This window comes from Notamacropus eugenii, chromosome 1, assembly GCF_028372415.1.
Source record: "Notamacropus eugenii isolate mMacEug1 chromosome 1, mMacEug1.pri_v2, whole genome shotgun sequence".
Taxonomy (NCBI): Eukaryota; Metazoa; Chordata; class Mammalia; order Diprotodontia; family Macropodidae; genus Notamacropus; species Notamacropus eugenii.
The window spans coordinates 364,462,889-364,484,843 of NC_092872.1; the positions used below are offsets into that span (position 1 = coordinate 364,462,889).

General features: G+C 36.4%; 1 pseudogene; it reads right to left on the reverse strand.

Annotated features, from left to right (window-relative positions):
• Positions 1–7,451: 7,451 nt before the first annotated feature.
• Positions 7,452–13,508, reverse strand: LOC140517637 (4-trimethylaminobutyraldehyde dehydrogenase-like; annotated as a pseudogene).
• Positions 13,509–21,955: the final 8,447 nt, after the last annotated feature.

Sequence of the window (21,955 nt, forward strand, 5' to 3'; positions counted from 1 at the left end):
TCTGGCACTTAAACCTTGGTCAGATATCAAAGATGCCAAGGTCATCAACTGCCTCCTGGGCTATCACTAGTCAACCTCCCTTTTGTCCTGTCAATGGACTTTGATGACTCTAGAAGAAAGAGTGAGGTGGACAACTCTGAGCAACCCTGTCTCACTTGAATTCATATGAGTTAAGACACCACCATAATCTCATCGGTCCTCTTCATAAATGAAGGACAAACAGCAGCATCAGAGAGTAGCACCATACTCCCAGTGTTGAAGGCCCCAGTTTGGGTCTCATTTGGGGTAGCGGATCAAGGGGAGCATGTTGTTAACATGGCTATCATTCATTTTGGGCATTCAGTATCTGTGTAATATAAAAAGTAACTTCTATATCACTTGTTTTGCATAAGACTAAATAGAAGGAATCTCTTGTAGATGCCTGTACCAACTCATTTAGATTGAACAATACTGTGTCCAGAAGTAGTAAAAGATATTTCCTCCCTCGTAATAGTGATGAAGGTGTCTGGAGTACTTCGTTATATCAACTACCCTTCTAATAACCCTGTGTGATCAGTGAAGAAAATCATAACTGACAACTGAGAGTAGATCATTGGGAGCGGAATGAAACTGGTATGCTTATCACTGCAGTCATTTCCTGCTATTTTGGTGGCCCACATAGCTCAGGTAATATAAGGATGATATGGAATTATTGTTTTTGTCAATGCTTTTGTCTCCATTTCTGCGGCTGAGACTGGTCAAAGGCATTTAGTTCTATTTTTTAAAAAAATCTTTTGTTTTAACATCCCAAAATTTCTCCCTGTATCCTTCACTCCTCATCCTAGAAATATATCCCATATAACAATATTTGAAAAGAGAAAGAAAAACCAATCAATACATCAAAAAAAGTCTGAAAATATATGTAATATTTCATACCAGGGGACCCTCATCTCTGCAAAATAGTGGGGTAAGATGATTTCTCCAATCCCTTCTTTGGGACTATTCTTGTTCTTTGTAATTTTCATTCACTTTTGATTTATTTTGTGGTTACTCCTTCCATTTACATTGCTTGGCAGCCAGAGGTGGACAAGCCACTCACCTCAGGGAATTTCAGTTTCCTTGTCTATAGAATGGGGATGGGTTCTAAGGTCTCTTCTAGCTCTGATAACCAGTGTCAGTGGGTCTTTTTTGTCAGCCCAACCAGGTAGTTTGGTCTTCCTCTGGAAAGGGTAAACCTGAAAGATAATAATCCTCAAAGGTACTCAGTCATCCTGATCTCGGTCTGTTCTCCCTTCCCCCAATTCATGTGCCTGGATATATGTAGGGCTATGAAACTGAGGAGCAGTTCCATATCCTGTGTTCAGGTTGCTTCTGGTCTGATAGATTATTTCTATCTTCACTTCTGTCCACTGATTCTGATAGATTTATGCAATTTAGTCATAGTTTTTCTTTATTTCATTATCTCTTATGATACAACAATATTCCATTGCATTCATATGCCAAGATTTGTTTAGCTATTATTCCTCAGTAGGTGAATATTTCCTTAATTTCTAGGTTTGGGCCACTATGAGAAGAGTTTCTATAAATATTTTGGTAATATGTGTCCTTTTCCTTTTCCTCTGATCTTTTTGGGGTATAGGTCTAGTAGTGGTATAGCTGGGCTAATGGCAAAAAATCATATATGGTTCAGTAAATTTTTTACATTATTCTAAACTGCATTCCAAAATTATTAAACTAAATCATACCAGTGCAGAAATATTCCTGTTTTATTAGAGTCTCTACTGCATTTGTTATTCTCTTTTGGCATCATTGCCAATCTGATCACGTGATGCAAAAGTTTAAAGTTGCTTTAATTACCATTATTCTGATCATTAGTGGTTTATTCCATTCTTATTTTCAGGGAATCTGTTAATTGGGTAAAGTTTTCCATCTTATGTTCAAAGTGATATATTCTCATTCTAATCCTTCCCCATTTCTTATTTCACATACCTTCATTTTTCCCTTGAAAGCTTCAGTTTTTTCAGATACTCTTGTAATCATTTTGGACAAGCCATTTTTCCCCTCCAAAATTCAGGGAACTCTAAGCTCAGCTAGAATATGAAACCTTTAAGAAACGCTGCCTTCCAAATACTGACTTTCTTTTCCTTTCCCAAGAAATACAGTGCCAAGGTCTCTCCAATTTCCCTGGAATATGAAACCCTAGCCTGTGCAGAGAGAAAAAAAACATACACACACAACAGGAAATTTGACCTTTTTCTTCACAAATAAGGAAATAAAGGCCCCTTTATTGAACAGGTACTTTTTTCTGATTGAATAGAAAGAGGTAAAAAGGAAAGAGAAACAAGTTCAAGATCATAAGGTTTTCCTTTGATTTGTTGTGACCTCTAAGAGAGGAAGGTCAGGCTGTTGACAGGTAATAAGAACGAATCTATTAGTATTTGTAATTAAGAGTGAGGCTTTACGTATTTTCCTAATGATCTGACAACATTTCCCATCCCCATACTACCATTCATTTATGGTAATCAACATTGACCAGGCTATTAATAGCAGATGACAACTTTATACACACACACACACACACACACACACATACACACACCACATTCTTGTTTCTTATAACCCACTTGGGACCACTTTCACAATATGTGGGTCTGTTTTGCCAGGGAAGGCTTTAGAGGGACAATAGTATAGGTTTATAAAGAAGAAAATCCAATTTGCATTGGGCTTTAGGGATGTAAATTCTCTTTTTTGGGGAGTAGATGTTCAGAGAAATAGGCCCATATAGACAATCTATCTCTCAACTCTGGGCTCATATAGATTATTGGGTTCAGGGTGGATGATCATAGAAGTGGATTACCATTCAAAGCCAGTCAGTTAATAGGGCTAACTTATAGAGAAGAAAAATTTCAAGTGGTTTGCCAGCTTTTAACATAGAATATGTTGCTTACCAAGTTGATACCTTAGCTATAATTTTGCCCTTATTTTAATTTTCTTTTTTTCCTAGTGCATATAGCCTGAAACCCCAGTCAGTTCACACAGAAAATTCAAGATTTTTCCTCTTTGCTTTTTTATATCAAACCTCAATTTTTTTAAATTTGTTCCCATTCTGGGTATCTTTCCTCTGTTCTCAATCTTAGTAGTAGCATTTAAATCTAAATAAGATAGATTTAAATCATGATTCGTGTTGTTGCAGAAATTCTAAGAAATACTTAATACCATTTATAAAAATAACTCTTTATAAAGCGGTGGCAACCATCTCCAGTGGCCAGATGGAGGTGAGAAGGTGGGGATAGACATGGCTGCCTTCTTTTCCATTAGAGAATGGGTAAAGCAAGAGAGTAAGTGGATGGAGAGTAAGGGATCTCAGTCCCCCTAGGAAAGCACAAGTTGAAGTCTTTAAGATAGATACATCATTGGTCCCACTTCTGCATTTTGGATGGTCGTTAGGTCAACTATGTATTCTATCCATAGCTTCCTAGGGCAGGCTCCTTTCACTGGGGAGCTGTGATGCCTAAAAATGTTCATCTCAGAGAATAATTCAGGTGGGATGCTGTCCTGTATTCAACCTCCACCATTTTCTACCATTCTCCAAGGTAAAAGTGTCCTACCCTCTGGCTTGATTTGCTTTTTTTCCTCTTATCTCTTTTTCAAGGCCAGAGTCTGAGGCTAATCAGTTAGTTTATGCTCAGGTAAAGTCTGAAATTCACTCAAAACTTAGAGAATATTTGTGAAGAGATTTCCTTACAGCAAAGAGTCCTTTCCACATTTCCTTTTGCTCCATTCTAAGTCTTCTGGAAGAGCTCCACAAGATGGGCTTTATAGGAAAGAACATTTGGGTGGAGTCTTGTATATCTGTCACCTTTCTTTTTGTCAATGAACATTTAAGTCATTTTCTTTGCAGAATTCGAAATTATTTTCCAAAATGCTTGTACTAATTCAGAACTCCACCAACAATACATTGATGTTCCTGTCTTTCTATACTTCTTCAACACGACCTATTCCCATCTTTAATCTTGTCCAATTTACTGTGTGCAAGGTGACACTTCAGGGTTGTTCTGATTCATATTTCTCTTATTATTAGTGAATTGAAACATTCTTTCTTATTGTTGCTGATAGCTTGCAATTTTTCTGAGAATTGTTTGTTTATTTCTTTTAACCATTTGTCTATTAGAGAGTTGCTTTTGGTTACCCATATTTCTGTTAGATGTCTATACATCTTGGATGCCAAACTTTTATAAAAAATATTTAATTGAAAGATTTTGTGCCCAATCAAATGTTTCTATCAACCCAAATGCACTCAAACTATTGGTGTAAAAGCTTTTGAATTTCATGTAATCAAAGTAACCTATTTTATATTTTGTAATGACCTCTATTGTTTGGTTAAGAATTAATCTCCTATGTGGAAATGAATGTTGAAAGCTAAAAATAAATTAATAAACATTATAAAAAAAAGAATTAATATCCTACCCATAGTTTCAAGAAGTATATACAACATTTCTTTTCTAACTTTTAAATTGTCTGGTATTTGATACTTAGGTTGTGTATATATTTTGAAATTTTATTGAAGACACTATAAGATCTTGAATTAAGACTAACTTTTATCACATTGCTTTCCAATTCTCCCAAAAGTTGTTGCCAAATAGAATGCTCCATCTAAGAATATTATCTAATAAGGAATTCTCTGCATTATCTAAGAAATTTATGCCTTGGAGTTTATAAAATGCCAGGTTATTGAGTCCCATTCCTTCTGACTCTCCCTTGTCTAGTCTGCTTCATTGATCCATTTTTCTATTTTTTATTCAACAGCATGCGATTCAATCAATAAGCATTATTCAATGCCTACTATATGCCAGGTACTGTGCTAAATACTGGAGATACAAATATAAATACAAACTAAGAAAGTTCCTTTCCTCTAGGAGATTATAATCTGATGGGAGAAGATAATACACAAAAGGAAGGGGTAGGGAGAAAAGGTACCCTTTACAGGGGCATATTGGAAAGAAGTCCAAATGTAGTAGTTTCCTCTTTTGGAGAGGGAAATGAAAGAGTGAAATAGGAAAGGGGAGAGGAACTGTGTTGAGTCCCCTCTTTAAATAGAGTCTAGTTATTTGGGTCCAATCAGAAAGTCAGTGATGAAATGCGTGCATATGGTTTTGCTAATTGAGTTTGAGGTCTAGAGCTGCCATTCTCTCTTTTTTCTTAACTTTTCAGTTATTTTCTAGATACTATAAAATCTTGATATTCTAAAATTTTTGTTTTCTCAAGTGAATTTTATAATTATTTTGTTTAGTTCTATAAAGTATCCATATTAATAAATTAATTTCAGTAAAATTGTTATGTCTATTATATTGACACAACTGAGCCATTAAGCACTGAAAATTTCCCTAATTATTTAAGTTGCTGTTTATTTATTTAAGTAATATCTTGCAATTGAATCAAATTTATTGATTTATTTTTAACATTCTCTTTTAAAAATTTTTTGGTTTCAAATTCTCTTCCTTTCTCCAGTTCCTTCTCCACCCAGTAAGAAGGCAAACAACATATTGTCTGTTAAACATGTAAAATCACATGAAACATATTTTCATTTTAGTTTTGTTGCAAAAAAAGGTAAGAAAAATAAAGTGAAAAATTATACTTCAATTTTTACTCAGAGTTCACCTGTTCTCTCTCTGAAGGTGGACAGCATATTTCATCACGAATCCTTCAGAATTTATTTGAATCATTGTATTGATCAAAGTAGCTAAGTCTTTTGCAGATGATCGTCCTTACAACATGGCTGTTACTATGTACAATGATTTCCTGGTTCTGTTCGTATCACTCTGCAACAATTCATGGAGAACTAAAACATATTCACTTTCAGCCTTGCTTTTGCATTTTATTGGTAACATATAGAAATCCCAATGATTTTTGTGGGCTTATTTTATGTTTAAATTTTGCTGAAGTTATTGATCGTTTCAACTTTTTTGTTGTTGTTGGATCTCTAGGGCTAAGTATACCACCATATTGTCTGCAAAGAGTACTGGTTTTGTTTCCTTGTTGACTATTCTTATTTCTTTAATCTCTCTTTCTTGTCTTGTTATAATTAATATTTCTAGTACAATATTGAATAATAGTGGTGATGATGTACACCCTTGCTTCATTCCTTATCTAATTGGGAAGCTTTTGGTTTATGCTTATTAAAGATAATGCTTCTTTTTGGTTTTAGATAGATATTACCTATTTTGTGAAAAGCTCATTTTTTCCCTCTGTTATTCCTAGTCTAGTGTTTTTAATAGGAATGAGTGTTGTGTTTTGTCAAAAGCTTTTTTTTTAATTTATTGAGAGAATTGTATGAGTTTTGTTGTGCCTATTATTGATATGGTCAATTATGCTTATAGTCTTCCTAATAGCAAACCAATCTTATATTACTAGTATAAATCCTACTTCATCACAGTGTATAATCTTAGTGGTATATTACTGAAATCTTCTTCTTAGTGCTTTAATTTAAAATTATGCATCAATATTCATTAGGGAAATTGATCTAAAGCTTTCATTCTCTGTTTTGCTTTCCATACTTTAGGAGGAATCAAAACTATACATGTGTGTTAGAAGAAATTTGGTTGGACTCCTTTTTTTTAACCTTTTTTTTAAACAAATAAGTTTATAGACTATTGGAACTAATTATTCCTTAAGACTTCACTTTTAAATTCATCTAGTTCTGGGAGCTCATTTATGACTTGTTCAATTTTTTTTTCTATGATAAGGTTTCTTAAGTATTCTATTACTTTTTCTATTATTATGGACAGTTTATATTTTTGTAAATATTCATCCATTTCACTGAGTTTGTCAGTGTTCCTGGCATATATTTGTGCAAAATAGCTCCTAAAAATTGCTTTAGTTTCATCTTCATTGGTGATGTATTCACCCTTTTAATTTTTGTACTGGTAATTTCCTTTTTTCTTTCTTTTTAAAAGTCAAATTAACAAATTGCGTATCTGCTTTATTGAGTTTTCCATAAAACCAGCTCCTAATTTTATTGATTAACTCAATGATTGTTTTTACTTTCAATTTTCATTAATTGCTCCTTTGTTTTTCAGGGTTTTTATTTTGGTGTTTAATTGGAGATTTTTAATTTGTTCTTTCTCTAGCTTTTTAAATTGTATGCCTGATTCATTGATCTGCTTTTTCTCTTTTTAAAATTGATGTAAACATTTAAAGACATAAGTTTTCCCTTTATTACTGCATTAGCTGCATCCCACAACTTCTGTCTCAATATCATCATCTTTTTTTTAAATCTATAGAACACGATATTACATGTTTTTAACAGGGGATCTTCAGCTGAGAAAAGTGTATCACTCAATTCTAAACCCCTGAAGGACTAAAATTCCAAAAGCTGAACAGGACTGGGTCCCAATTAGAGTCCAGTTATGCTCAGTGTGAAGATATTCGTCTTGTGACCCCACCACATGGTACTATTTTCACAGATCTTTGCCTCAGCTCATCAGAAAAGGCTCCATATCACCCATCTTGACACAAATGGTCTTTAGCTGTGAATAATAATGATTGTCATATGGCCATTTTCTTTGCCAAATCTTGATATCGCATAGCCACCAAAGGGCAATTCCATCATGCTAACATTTTAATTATTGATGTAGCACACTCCAGCTTGAAGTTCAGCCACCACTTGTGAGCCCCCTGGATATCCCTTGTGAAGACACCAGCTCCAAGTCGAAAGGTGGTGTCATTAGCTCTCTGCAGGACCTCAGCCTCTGTGTTAAAGGGCAAAATGGACATAACTGGTTCAAAGATCTCTTTTTTCACTGAGGTCATGTCATCTTTGCAATTTCCTAGTACACAAGGTTTCATGTAGTATCCAACCTTTAGCTTTGGATACACTGGAATTGACAAGGGTTGGAAAAGGGGATGAGACCTCCAAGGACAGGTTATCTGGAATGAATTCACAGACTCAAGTATTCTTGGTGGTAAAGGTGGTAAAGATTTTTTATGCTTTTCAGCAGGCAAGAGTTCTTAAGGAACCTGCAACCTTTTAGGGGTACAGTTAAAGTTTATATAGGATATTCTATAGTAAAACATGTGCCAAATATGCTAAGGAGGTGATTCAGGGTGTGATTAGAGAGTGGTTAAGGAGTGGTTAATTCTTAAGGGAACATGCACTTTTAGCATCTGCTATGCAGATATTTTACACAGAGTTCATCTGGAAATAGCCCACGGTGTGGGGTGGGGCTACCTGGAGGTGTGGTTTTAGGCCTGAAATGTCACTAAGCCAACTAACAGTCAGGGTTGACTGAGAAATTGTCAGGGCTGACTAAGAAACACCCAGGCTGCTCCCATCAATGTCTTGTTAGACAAGATAAACATAAGGGAGTATACATACGTCTATGTCTAGGATACATATGATTGGTCATTGAGTAGCAAATATCACTATGTCCCAGTACACAGCTAAATCAAACTAATAGATTCTATAGGTGCAGCTGTCTACTGTACCAGGAAGAGACATCTAGGGCAGATTGACCTTGGTCTGGGAAGAAACTGTCTGAGACAGTGTTTTGAGGATAGGGAGAAATGTGATTTTTAGAGAGAAATGTGATTTTAAAATTGCAGTCCAAGCACAGGCACCCAAGCACCCCATCATAATATATAAGTCTCTACCACATAACACTGTAGCACCCTGGTTCTTTGCCTTTTCAAGGAACCCAAGGACATGTTGCAGATGTAGTTGGTTAATGAGGGGGCCCATTCTTGTGTCTTCCAGAAGGGGGTCCCCAGTCTTTATCTTTTGAGTTTGTTTTGCTACTTCCTCTGTGAATTTATTCATAATTTCTCTTTGCACAAATACTCTTGTGCCATTACAGCAAACCTCCCCTTTGGTGAGAAAGTTGGCCATCATTGATCCTTTCACAGCATTCTCTAAATCACAATCTGAGAAAATGATTAGGGGAGATTTGCCTCCAAGCAGGTTGGAGGTGACAGGTTTAACACCTTGAGAATACTACTCCATGATCTTATTGCCAGTGGGCATACTCTCAGTGAAAGAAACTTTGGTCATATCACAGTGCTGGCATAGAAACTGGCCTGTGGCAGCTCCACCGTGCACCACATCGAAGAGGCCAGGAGCACCCTAGCCTTGGTATAGATTTTGGCCAGCAGTAGTACTGACACAGGCATGAATGCAGAAGGTTTAAAGATCATGGCATTATCACAAGCCAAAACTGAGGGGGAGTTCCAATTAGCAATGTGGAAAAGATAGTTCCATGCTCCAATTCCAACACACACCCCAAGAGGTTCCATTCTGGAGTATCCAAATGATCCACCAAACAGCTGGACATCCTCACCTGTCATGGAACCAGTCAAGCCTGCATAATACTCTAAGCACTGCCAAAAAGTATTAATATCTAAACCTCAAAGATAGATTTCCCATTGTTGATGGTCTCCACCATAGCTATTTCATTCTTCCATTCTCTAATTATCCTGAAAGTTTCCAGAAGGATTTGGGAATGCTCCATGTCTAATTCTTTTCCTTCATATTTTAAAAGCAGCTTTTGCACTCTGTATTGTAAAATCTACTTCATTTTCTCCAGAACAATGGATATAGCTATTATTCAGCCCATAGGCCTTCTCCATGCTGGAGTCATCATTGAGCTGCACTTGTTTCCCTCCACAGTAATTGAGAAGCTGGGAGACCATGAAGCTGCCCATGTTCATGGCAGCTCAATGTGGGGTGGGAAGTGCAGCAACTCACCGAGAAGTGCCGCTGCGCCTCCGTGCACAGCTCAATCACATGAGGACTCATTGTCATTATCTTTAATGAATTATTTTCTATTACTTGTTTTTTAAGCCACTCATTCTCTAGGATTAGAGTATTTACTTTCCAATTAATTTTTTTTATTAATTTATTTAACTTTTAACATTCATTTTCACAAAATTTTGGGTTCCACATTTTCTCCCCTTTTGTCCCCTCCCCCCACCCCAAAACACCAAGCGTTCTAATTGCCTCTGTCTGCCAATCTGCCCTCCCTCCGTCCCCACCCCTTCCCTTTGGAAGGCAAGCAATTCAATATAGGCCAGATCTGTGTAGTTTTGCAAATGACTTCCATAATAGTAGTGTTGTGTAAGAACTAATTATATTTCCCTCCATCCTATCCTGTCCCCCATTACTTCTGTTCTCTCTTTTGATCCTGACCCTCCCCATGAGTGTTGACCTCAAATTGCTCCCTCCTCCCCGTGCCCTCCCTTCCATCATCCCCCCCACCCTGCTTATCCCCTTATCCCCCACTTTTCTGTATTGTAAGATAGGTTTTCATACCAAAACGACTGTGCATTTTATTCCTTCCTTTAGTGGAATGTGATGGGAGTAAACTTCATGTTTTTCTCTCACCTCCCCTCTTTTTCCCTTCACTAAAAAGTCTTTTGCTTGCCTCTTTTATGAGAGATAATTTGCCCCATTCCATTTCTCCCTTTCTCCTCCCAATATATTTCTCTCTCACTGCTTGATTTCATTTTTTTTTTTTAAGATATGATCCCCTCCTCTTCAGTTCACTCTGTGCACTCTGTCTCTATGTGTGTGTGCGTGTGCATGTGCATGGGTGTGTGTGTTATCCCACCCTGTACCCAGATGCTGAATAGTTTCAAGAGTTACAAATATTGTCTTTCCATGTAGGAATGTAAACAGTTCAACTTTAGTAAGTCCCTTATGACTTCTCTTTGCTATTTACTTTTTCATGCTTCTCTTCATTCTTGTGTTTGAAAGTCAAATTTTCTTTTCAGCTCTGGTCTTTTCATCAAGAATGCTTGAAAGTCCTCTATTTCATTGAAAGACCAATTTTTCCCCTGAAGTCTTATACTCAGTTTTGCTGGGTAGGTGATTCTTGGTTTTAGTCCTAGTTCCTTTGACTTCTGGAATATCCTATTCCATGCCCTTCGATCCCTTAATGTAGAAGCTGCTAGATCTTGTGTTATCCTGAATGTATTTCCACAATACTTGAATTGTTTCTTTCTAGCTGCTTGCAATATTTTCTCCTTGACCTGGGAACTCTGGAATTTGGCCACAATGTTCCTAGGAGTTTCTCTTTTTGGATCTCTTTCAGGTGGTGTTCTGTGGATTCCTTGAAGACTTATTTTGCCCTCTGGTTCTAGAATCTCAGGGCAGTTTTCCTTGATAATTTCATGAAAGATGATGTCTGGGCTCTTTTTTTGATCCTGGCTTTCAGGTAGGCCCATAATTTTTAAATTGTCTCTTCTGGATCTATTCTCCAGGTCAGTTGTTTTTCCAATGAGATATTTCACATAATCTTCCATTTTTTCATTCTTTTGGTTTTGTTTTGTGATTTCTTGGTTTCTCATAAAGTCATTAGCCTCCATCTGTTCCATTCTAATTTTGAAAGAATTATTTTCTTCAGTGAGCTTTTGAATCTCCTTTTCCATCTGGCTAATTCTGCTTTTGAAAGCATTCTTCTCCTCATTGGCTTCTTGAACCTCTTTTGCCAATTGAGTTAGCCTATTTTTCAAGGTGTTATTTTCTTCAGCATTTTTTGGGGTCTCTTTTAGCAGGGAGCTGATCTGCTGTTCATGCTTTGACTGCATGTCTCTCATTTCTCTTCCCAGCTTTTCTTCCACCTCTCTAACTTGATTTTCTATGAGCCCTTCTATGGCCTGAGCCCATTGAGTGGGCTGGGATATAGAGGCCTTGACTTCTGTGTCTTTGCCTGATGGTAAGCATTGTTCTTCCTCATCAGAAAGGAAGGGAGGAAATGCCTGTTCCCCAAGAAAGTAACCTTCTATAGTCTTATTTCTTTTCCCTTTTCTGGGCATTTTCCCAGCCAGTGATTTGACTTCTGAATGTTCTCTTCACACCCACTTAGCCTCCAGATCCTCCCAGCCAGCACTTGGGGTCTGAGATTCAAATGATTCTTGCCAGCCTCAGGGCTTTTGGCGGGGGCAGGGCTGCTATTCAGTGTGAGATTAAGTTCAGGTGGTGAGGTCGGGGTAGGGCGCCTCACGGCTCAGTTCCCTCAGGGGGTTTATGCAGAGACCTTCAACAATGGATCCAGGCTCCTGCCTGCTTAGGGAGCTCTGGTCTGCTCCCGTCTCTGCTGTTGCCTCCCGAGGGGGCCTGAGTTAGGGGGGCTCCCCACTCCCCTCTCGACCTGCCAAAGAGACCCTCTCAGCGACCCCTGTCACCTGTAGGGGAGAGACCCGCATGGCCACTGGAGATTCCGTCCCTGAAGCACGCTCGGATCTTTTCCTCTTGGTGCCGCAGCCGCGGCAGGGCTGTACTCAGCTCCCATTCCCGGCACCCAGTCCACAGCACGAAGGACCTTTTGCGAGAGGTTTGCAGGTCTCTCTGGAACAGAAATCTCCCTCGCTCCAATGTTCTGTGGCCTCTGGGTGCAGAATTAGCTGTGAGTTACTTTTTTGTAGATGTTCTATGGGTTGTGGGTTCGGAGCTATGTGTATGTGCGTCTTTCTACTCCATCTTGGCTCCGCCCTCCTCCAATTAATTTTTAATCTATGCTTCCAAAGTCTTTTTTTGGAGACAATTTTTTTTGTAGCATTGTTCAAAATGTATGCGTTTAATGTTTCTGGTTTTTCTGTGTTTGTTTTTGAGGTTCTTGTGCCGTAATACATGGTCAACTTTTGTAAAGGTGCCACATAAGCTGAGAACAAGTTATATTCATTTATATCCCTTTTCAATTTTTTTCAGAAGTCTACCACTTCTAACTTAAATTTTACTCATCTCTTTAGCTTCTTTATTTTCTTATAAATATATTGTTTAATAGTATTTTATTTTTTCCAATCACAGGTAAAGATAATTTTTAGAAAGATTTTGAGTTCCAAATTTTTTTCATGTTCCCCTCCCCACCCCTTTACAAGATAACAAGCAGTATAATGTAGGTTGTACATGTACAATTGTAAAATGTAATTCCACATTACTCACCTTGGGAAAGAAGAAACAGGACAAAAGGAAAAAAATTTTAAAAATTAAAGCAGTGTGCTTTGATCTGCATTAAAAATCCATCAGTTCTTTCTCCAGAATTTTCCATCATGAGTCTTTTGGAACTGTCTTGGATAATTATATTGCTGAGAAAAGATAAGTCAATCATACTTGATCATCACACAATGTTATTGTTACTGTGTACAATGTTCTCCTGATTCTGCTCACTTCACTTAGCATCAGTTCATGTAAATCTTTTCAGGTTTTACTGAAATTCACCTGCTCATCATTTGTATAATAATATTCCATTATTCCCCAATTGATGGGCATCCCCTCAGTTTCCAATTCTTTGCCACTACAAAAAGAACTGCTATAAATATTTTTGTACATGAGGTCTTTTTCCCTTTCTTTAAGATTTCTTTGGGATACAGACTTAGTAGTGATATTACTGGATCAAAAAGTATGTACAATTTGATTGTCCATTGGGTATAGTACCAAATTGCTCTTCAAAATGGTTGAATTGGTTCACAACATCACCAACAATGCAGTAGTGTCCGAATTTTTCTACATCTCCAATATTTTCTTTATCATTTATCATTTTCATTTTCATATTAGCCAGTCCAGTAGGTATGAGGTGGTACCTCAGAGTTGTTTTAAGTTGCATTTCTCTACTCAATAGTGATTTAGACCATTTTTACCTGACTATAGATAGCTTGGATGAATTTATCTAGAAATTGCCTGTTCATATCCTTTGATCCTTTATCAATTGGGGAATGACATATTCCTTTAAATTTGATTCAGTTTTCTATATATTTGAGAAATTAAGATACTTGCTATAAAAATTGTTTTTATTTCCTAACATTCTGGTTTTCTTTTAACCATGGTTGCACTGGTTTTGCTTGTGCAAAGGCTTTTCCTTTAATGTAATAAAAATTATCCATTTTGCATTTCATAATGCTCTCTTTCTTGTTTGGTCATGAATTCTTCTCTTCTTCATAGATCTGACAGGTAAACTATTCCTTGCTTTAGTTTATGGTATCATCCTTTATGTTTAAGCCACATACCTATTTTGATCTTATCCTGGTATATAATGTTAGATATTGGTCTATACCTAGTTTCTCTCATAATATTTTCCAGTTTTCCCAGAAGTTTTTGTCAAACAGTGAGTTCTTATCCCAGAAGCTGGAGTCTTTGGTTTTATCAAACAGTATTGTCATTTACTACTGTGTCTTGTGTACCTAATCTACTTCATCAATCCACGACAAAATTGTTTCTCTCTGGCTATTTGCAATATTCATACTTATGACCTCTTTCTTTGTAGACTTCTTTTGACTGCCCTAATAATGATAAAATTCTTAGGAGTTAACATGTATCATCTTCTCATATGGGGATGTAAATAGTTTAACTTTATTGAGTTACTTATGATGACTCTTTCATGTTTACCTCTTTATGCTTCTCTTCAGTTTTGAATTTGAATGATGAATTTTTTTTATTAAGTTCTGATTCTTCCATCAGTAATCCTTGAAAGTCCTTTCTTTCATTAAAAATCTATTTGCTCCCCTGAAGGATTACACTCAGTTTTTATGGGTAGCTTATTCTTAGTTGTAATTCTAGCTCCTTTGCCTTCCAAAATATCACATCCAGAAAGAGACCCTAAAAGGAAAACCTTAGGAATATGTTATCCAAATTCCAGAGTTCCCAAGTCAAGGGGAAAATATTGCAAGTAGCCAGAGAGAAACAATTTGAGTATTGTGGAAATACAATCAGGATAACACAAGATCTAACAGCTTCTACATTAAAGGGATCCAAGGACTTGGAATATGATATTTCGGAGGTCAGAGGAGCTAGGATTAAAACAAAGAATAACCAGCAAAACTGAGGACAATACTTCAAGGGGGAGAAATGGATATTCAATGAAATAGAGGACTTTCAATCACTCTTATTGAAAAGACCCTATAAGTGAGTCCCTGAATAGGTCTTAGCCGAAAAAGGCCAAGGTGTCCCATTGAATCTTGAACTGTCTCCAGTCATTCTGGTGAATATCTGGTCACTGGATCCACAGACTCAGGAAGAGAAAGTGAGACTGGTGACCTTGCACAGCTCCTCCCCCCCCACTCAAAACAAAGTCAAGTGCAAGCCATATCATCATTTCTCTGATATCATGGTATTCTTTGAAAATGAAGGACAAGCACAACAACAACAACTTTGAAAAGACCAGGGCTGAATAGAAAATTTGACTTTCAAATATAAGAATCAAGAGAAGCATGAAAAGGCAAACAGGAAAGAGAAATCATAACAGATTTTTTAAAGTTGAACTTTTTGCATTCCTACATGGAATGATGATATTTGTAACTCATGAGACCTTTGTCAGTATTAGGGTAGTTGGAGGAAATAGATAACCATGATGATATAGTCAGAGGGGAGAGATAGATAGATAGATAGATAGATAGATAGATAGATAGATAGATAGATAGATAGATGGATAGATGGGTGGGTGGTGCAGAGTGAGTTGAATATGAAGGGATGATATCTAAAAATAAAATTAAGGGGTGAGAGAGGAATATATTGGGAGAAGAAAGGGAGAGATAGAATTGGGCAAATTATCTTACATAAAAGAGGCAAGAAAAAGGGTTCACAACGTGGGAGAAGAGGTAGGGGTGAGAAGGAATGAGTGAACCTTACTTTCACTGGATTTGGCTTAAAGAATGAATTACATACAAACTCAATTGGGTATCTTACCCTACAGGAAAGTGGAGGATAGGGGATAAGAGAGGGGGGATGGTAGAACAGAGGGCAGATTTGGGGATGGGGTAGTCAGAAGCAAACACTTTTGAAAGAGGACAGGATCAAAGGATAAAATAGAATAATTGGGGAGGGGGTTAGAATGGAAGGAAATATAGTTAGTCTTTTACAACATGACTGTTATGGAAATGTTCTGCATAACTACATATATATAACCTATGTTGAACTGCTTGCCTTCTCAACAAGGGTGGGTGGGGAGGGAAGAAAGGAGACAATTTTGAACTCAAAGTTTTAAAAACAAATGGCAAAAAATAAAAATAAATGTTTTTACTTGCAACTGGGAAATAAGATATACAGACAATGGGGAATAGAAATCTATCTTGCCCTTCAACAAAGTAAAGGGGAAAGGGATAAGAGAGGGGATAACAAAAGGCAGGAAGAGAAAAAACTGAGAGAAAGGGGTAATCAGAATGCATGACATCTCAGGTTGGGGGCAAGGGGAGAGATAGGGAGAAAAATTTGGAACTCAAGATCTTGTGGAAATAAATGTTCAAAACTAAAAAAATAAATTAATTAAAATAAAAAAAGAAAAGAGAATGATGCAAGAAAATAATGAAAAGAGAATTAATAAACTAGGTACAAAGGCACAAAAAATGCTGAAGGAAAAATTACTTTAAAAGCAGAACTGTGCAAATATAAAAGAGGTACAAATACTCACTAATGAAAATAATTCCTTAAAAATTAGAATTGGACAAGTGGAAGCTAATGATTCCATGATTAAGAAACAATGAAGCAAAGCCAAAAGAATGAAAGAATAGATGAAAGTATAGAAGATCTCATTACAAAAACTGATGTGGAAAAATTGAGGAGAAATACTTTAAGAATTTTTGGACTGCTGGAAAGACATGATCAAAATAAGAGAGTAACTATATTTCAAGAAATTATAAAGGAAAGCCACATCAATATTTTAGAATGAGAGGGTAAAATAAAAATTAAAATAATCTATCAATCACCTCCTGAAAGAGATCCCAAAATAAAAACTTCAACTTTTTTTGATCATGGTTTTCATGTAATCCAGTCATTTTTATATAATCTATCCTGGATCCATTTCCAAGTCAGTTGTTTTTCCAATGAGATATTCTATTCTATTTTTTCATTCTTTTGATACTGCTTTACAATTTCTTGATTTCTCATAAAGTCAGTAGCTTTTATTTGCTCCATTCCAATTTTGAAGGAATTATTTTCTTCAATGATCTTTTAGACCTCCTTTTTCATTTGGCCCATTCCCCTTTTTAAGGCATTGTCCTCCTTATTGGCTTTTTGAACTTCTTTTGCCATTTGGGTTAGTCTATTTTTTTAAAGTGTTATTTTCTTCAGGTTTTTTCTTTTTGTTCTCCTTTAGCAAACTGTTGACTCAATTTTCATGATTTTCTTGCGTCACTCTCATTTCTTTCCCCAATTTTTTCTCTACATTCTTACCTATTTCTAACTATTCCAGGAATTCTTTTTGAGCTTTTGTCCAATTTTAATTTCTTTTCCTTTGAGGTTTTGCTTGTAGGTACTTTCTTGTTATTGTCTTCTCCTGAGACTGTATTTAGATCTTCACAAGTATTTAATAAGATTTGATATATTAATTGTCAAATATTTTATGCCTTTCTAACTTTTTAAAATGGAATTTATATTATTGTTTCCTGGATTTTTATATCAAAATATCAAAAATTATTTTTTAACAAGAATGTTGTTCATTTTGTTGATCTACCTATAACTTTGCTGAAAGTATAAATTATCTGTTTCTTTGACAGTTCCCTAAGATTTTATAAGTAAACCATTGTGTTTTCAGCAAGTAGAGATGATTTTGCTTTCACTTTACCTATCTTTATGCCTTTAGCTTATTTCTCTTGTCCTGTTGTTAACATTTCTATATTGGTATTAACCATTACCACAGGGACAGAGGATATCTTTAGTTACTCTAACACTTATTGGAAAAGATTCTAGTGCATTACCTTTGTGTGTAATGCTTGCTTTTCATTTCATATAGATATATTTTTGTCTTATTAGAAGATACCTTCACACCAAATTTTATAGTGTTTTTAAACACAAAAGAGTGTTGTACGTTGTCAAAGACTTTTTAAAAAATTTACTGAGATAATCATATGTTTTAAACGTTTTTGCTTTCTTTCAGTCTAAGAATGTTAATTTGCAGATTTTTTTTGATAAGTTGCTACTGTCTACTTGACAGAATCTTACTTAGAATTTTTGAATTGATATTCATTAATGTTATTAGTTCCCTCTTGGATCACTGCATTGTTGTGGTTGAGTGGCTTTCATAGCTCAATGAAACTATGAGTTATGCATTGCATGGTTAACCAAGATAAATAAGTCAAAGTGGAGATCATAGTGGAGAATTCTGACAAAAGGAGATCCACTGGAGAAGGAAATGGCAAACTACTCCAGGATCTTTGCCAAGAATACCCCATTGACAGTATTCAAAATGATAAAAGAGATGACACAAGAAGATGAGCCTCTCAGGTCACAAGATGTCCAACATGCTACTTGGGAAGAGCAGAAGACAACTACAAGTAGCTAAAGTACTAAGGAAGCGATTGGGTCAAAACTGAAAGGACATTGAGCTGAAGAGGTCTGGCAATGAAAGCAAAGTCTGATACTATAAAGATCAACATTACATACCGATCTGGAGGGTAAGATCCAAGGTAAGCTGGATGTGGTAAACCAGGAGATGGAACAATTAAACATCAGTATCTTGGGTATCAGTGAACTTAAATGGATAAAAATGGATTAATATAATTTAGGCAATCATTACATCTATTACTGTGGGCAAGAATCCTTGAAAAGAAATGGAGTAATCCTCATACTCAATAAAAGGGTGAAAAAAGTGGTACTGTAGCATAATCTCAAAAATGACAGAATACTATCTATTCTAATCCAAGGCAAACCATTTACCATCATGGTAATATAAGTCTATGGTTCAGCCATTGATGCCAAAGTTTGTCAGTTCTATGAACTGAAAAACTATTTCTACATTTTTAGAAATAACACCAGGAAAGATGTCACATTCACCATAGGAGATTGGAATGCTAAAGTAGGAAATCAAAAGATAATTGGAATAACAGGCAAGTTTTGCATTGGAGTACAAAATTAAGCAGGGCAGAGACTAATAGAGTTTTGTCAAGATAACTCACTGGTCATAGCAAACATTCTTTGTCAACAACCCAAAAAGTAACCACTGGTTGACCACCATGTGGTCAATATCAAAATTAAATTGTGTAGCAGTTCATTTCTCTTGTAATAAAATCAGTTTCGCATATGCTTCATTGCTGGGGATGGAAGCTCAATTCCATGTGGACAGTCTCGGGCGGGTAAAGGTGGGAACTTCTAAATCTTAGAGTTCTCATGAGACCCCCCAGGAAATGACTGGGAATCGAGGTGAACCGAGCTATCTCGTGTATTTCCGCCTCTTCCCGTGAGAAACGTGATGGGAGAGAGCTCTCCCCGCCCTCGAGATTGTCCCAGATCTGGGCACACTATTGTTATCTAACAGCACGGTATTCAGATGCAAACTATGCGGCTGGAGAGCTTAAGTAGGATCAGGAAAGCCTGAAAGTTCTCTTGGGCGGAGGGGCCACATATGAGGACAACAAGGCTCCGCTTTTCCTCTCTCCTCTCTCCCCTCCCCCTCTCTCCCCACTTATACTTCTACTTCCAATCTCTTATTGTAAGATCTTTGCCTCCTTGGGAGATTCTTCGCTCCCTCCTAAGGAAGAATTCCCCTTCACTTGTAACTAGACCCTGAAATAAAGCTCAACCCTTGTTCGACTCTGGAACGTCCTTTCTCTCATACGAGCATCCGGTTTGGCCAACCGAAGACCTCCGATAGAGGTAAGGGAAGACTCGGGTAGCCCTCAGGCCTCTAGGCCTGGCACTTCATGAAGTTGTGATTTCTGTTTCACAATTGTTTATAAACTTTGGAGCCAAAGGTGGAAAAGTTCTAAATGATCAGTAAAAACAAGACCTGGAGCTAATTGTGAATTGTATCATAATGCATTTCTTACTGCAAAATTCAGACTTAAATTGAAGAAAGTAGGGAAAATCATCAGACCATATAGTTATGACTTAAATAACATCCTTTATAAATAGAAAATAGAAATGACAAATTTAAGAGATTAGATTTAGTAGATAGAGGTTTTAAAGAACTATGGACAGAGTTTTGTACAGGAAGCAGCCACAAAGAAATTCTAAGAAAAAAGAAAAGTAATAAATCAAAATGGCTTTCTGATGAGGCTTTACAAGTAACTAAGGAAGAGGGAAAATTAAAGGATAAAGGAAAAGATATACTGAACTGAATGCAGAATAGCAAGAAGAGATAAAAAGGTTTTCTTAAATGAGCAATGCAAAGAAATAGAAAAAAATAGAATGAAAAGCAGAGGTATGCAAGAAACATCTCACTATCACTGATAACCATGATGGTGTGGTTACTGATCTAGAGCTAGACATCCTGGAGAATGAAGTCAAGTGGGTCTTAGAATGTATTGCTAATAATAAGGCTAGTGGAGGTGACAGAATTCTAGCTGAGCTATTTAAAACGCTGATGATGCTATTAAAGTGTTACACTCAATATGCCAGCAAATTTAGAAAGCACAACAGTGACCACGGAATTAGAAAAGGTCAGGTTACATTCCAATTCTAAGGAAGGACAAAAACAAAAAAAAATCTTCAAATTATTGAACAATTCTGTTCATTTCACATGAGAGCAAGGTTATGTTTAAGGTGCTGCAATCTAGGTTTCAGCAATATTTGAACTGAGAATTTTCAGAAGATTGGGCTGATTTTTGAAGAAGCAGAAGAACTAGAAACCAAATTGCCAGCATTCCCTGGATTATGAAGAAAGCAAGGAAGTTTCAGGGGAAAAATAAACTTCTGTTTCATTAACTACTAGAAGCCTTTAACTGTGTGAATAACATCAACATATGGGAAGTCCTCAAAGAGATAAGTACTCAATCATCTTATCTGTCTACTGAGGAACCAATATGCAAGCTAAGAAGGAACAGTTAGAACCAAACATGGAAAAACTGATTGATTTAAGGTTGGAAAAGAAGCACAACAAGGCTATATACTGTTACCTTATTTACTTATTTGTAGAGTATATCATGTGAAATGCTAGACTGGATAAATCAAAGGACAGAATCAGGGTTGCTGAGAGAAATATTAACTATCTCAGATATGCAGAATATGATAATGGCAGAAACTGAAGAAGAATTAAAAAGCCTCTTGATAAGGGTGAAAGGGGAGAGTGTAAAAGCTGGCTTGAAGCTTGACATTACAGAAAACTACAATCATGGCAACTTGTCACATCACTTCCTGGCAAATAGAGAAGAAATGGAAGTAATGTCAGATTTTATATTGCTGGGTTCAAAGATCACTGCAGATGTCAATGGTCACCATGAAATTAAAAAACACTTGCTCCTTGAAAGGAAAGCTATGCCAAATCTGGACAACACACTAAAAAGCAGAGACATTACCTTGCTGACAAAGGTCCATATAATCAACAGATTTTTTCCCCTAGTAGCAGCATATGACTGTGAGAGTTGGACTATAAGGAAAGCTGTGTGCTGTGGCATTTTTGAATTGTGGCACTGGAGAAGACTTTTGAGAGTTCCTCAGACAGCAAGGAGATCAAATCAGTAAATACTTTTAAGAAATTAACTCAGGTTATTCATTGGACAGTCAAATACTGAAGCTGAAGTTTAAAAATATTTTGGTCACATAATGAGGAGGACAAATTCATCAGAAAAGACCTTGATTTGAGAAAAGATTGAAGGCAAAAGAAAAAGGAAAAGAAAAAGGAAGAAAGGACAGGCTTTAGGAGAGAGTGGAGGATAAAAGGGCCTAGCATGCTATAATCCATGAGATCACAAAGAGACATCCCATCAAACATGATGGGATGACTGAACAACAAAATATATTGGTCTATACTTCTTCTTTTCTTTATCCTTAAATGATTTAGGAATTATGACTATATTTAACTCATAGCAGGAGTTTGATAAAATATATTCTCAGTTTTTATGAATAATATTTAAAGACTTGGTTATCCCATCTCACCCAGGCTAGAAATGCAAGGGCTATTCATGGGCCTGGTCAACATGGGAGTTTTGACCTATTTTATTTATCTGGGCTGGTTTGCCCCTCCTTGGGCAAAGATAGATAGTCTTGATAGAATTCTTGATAAAATTCTCCTGTGGATTCAACAGTTTTTTATTCTTCCCTTTCTCCATTTGTAGATACATT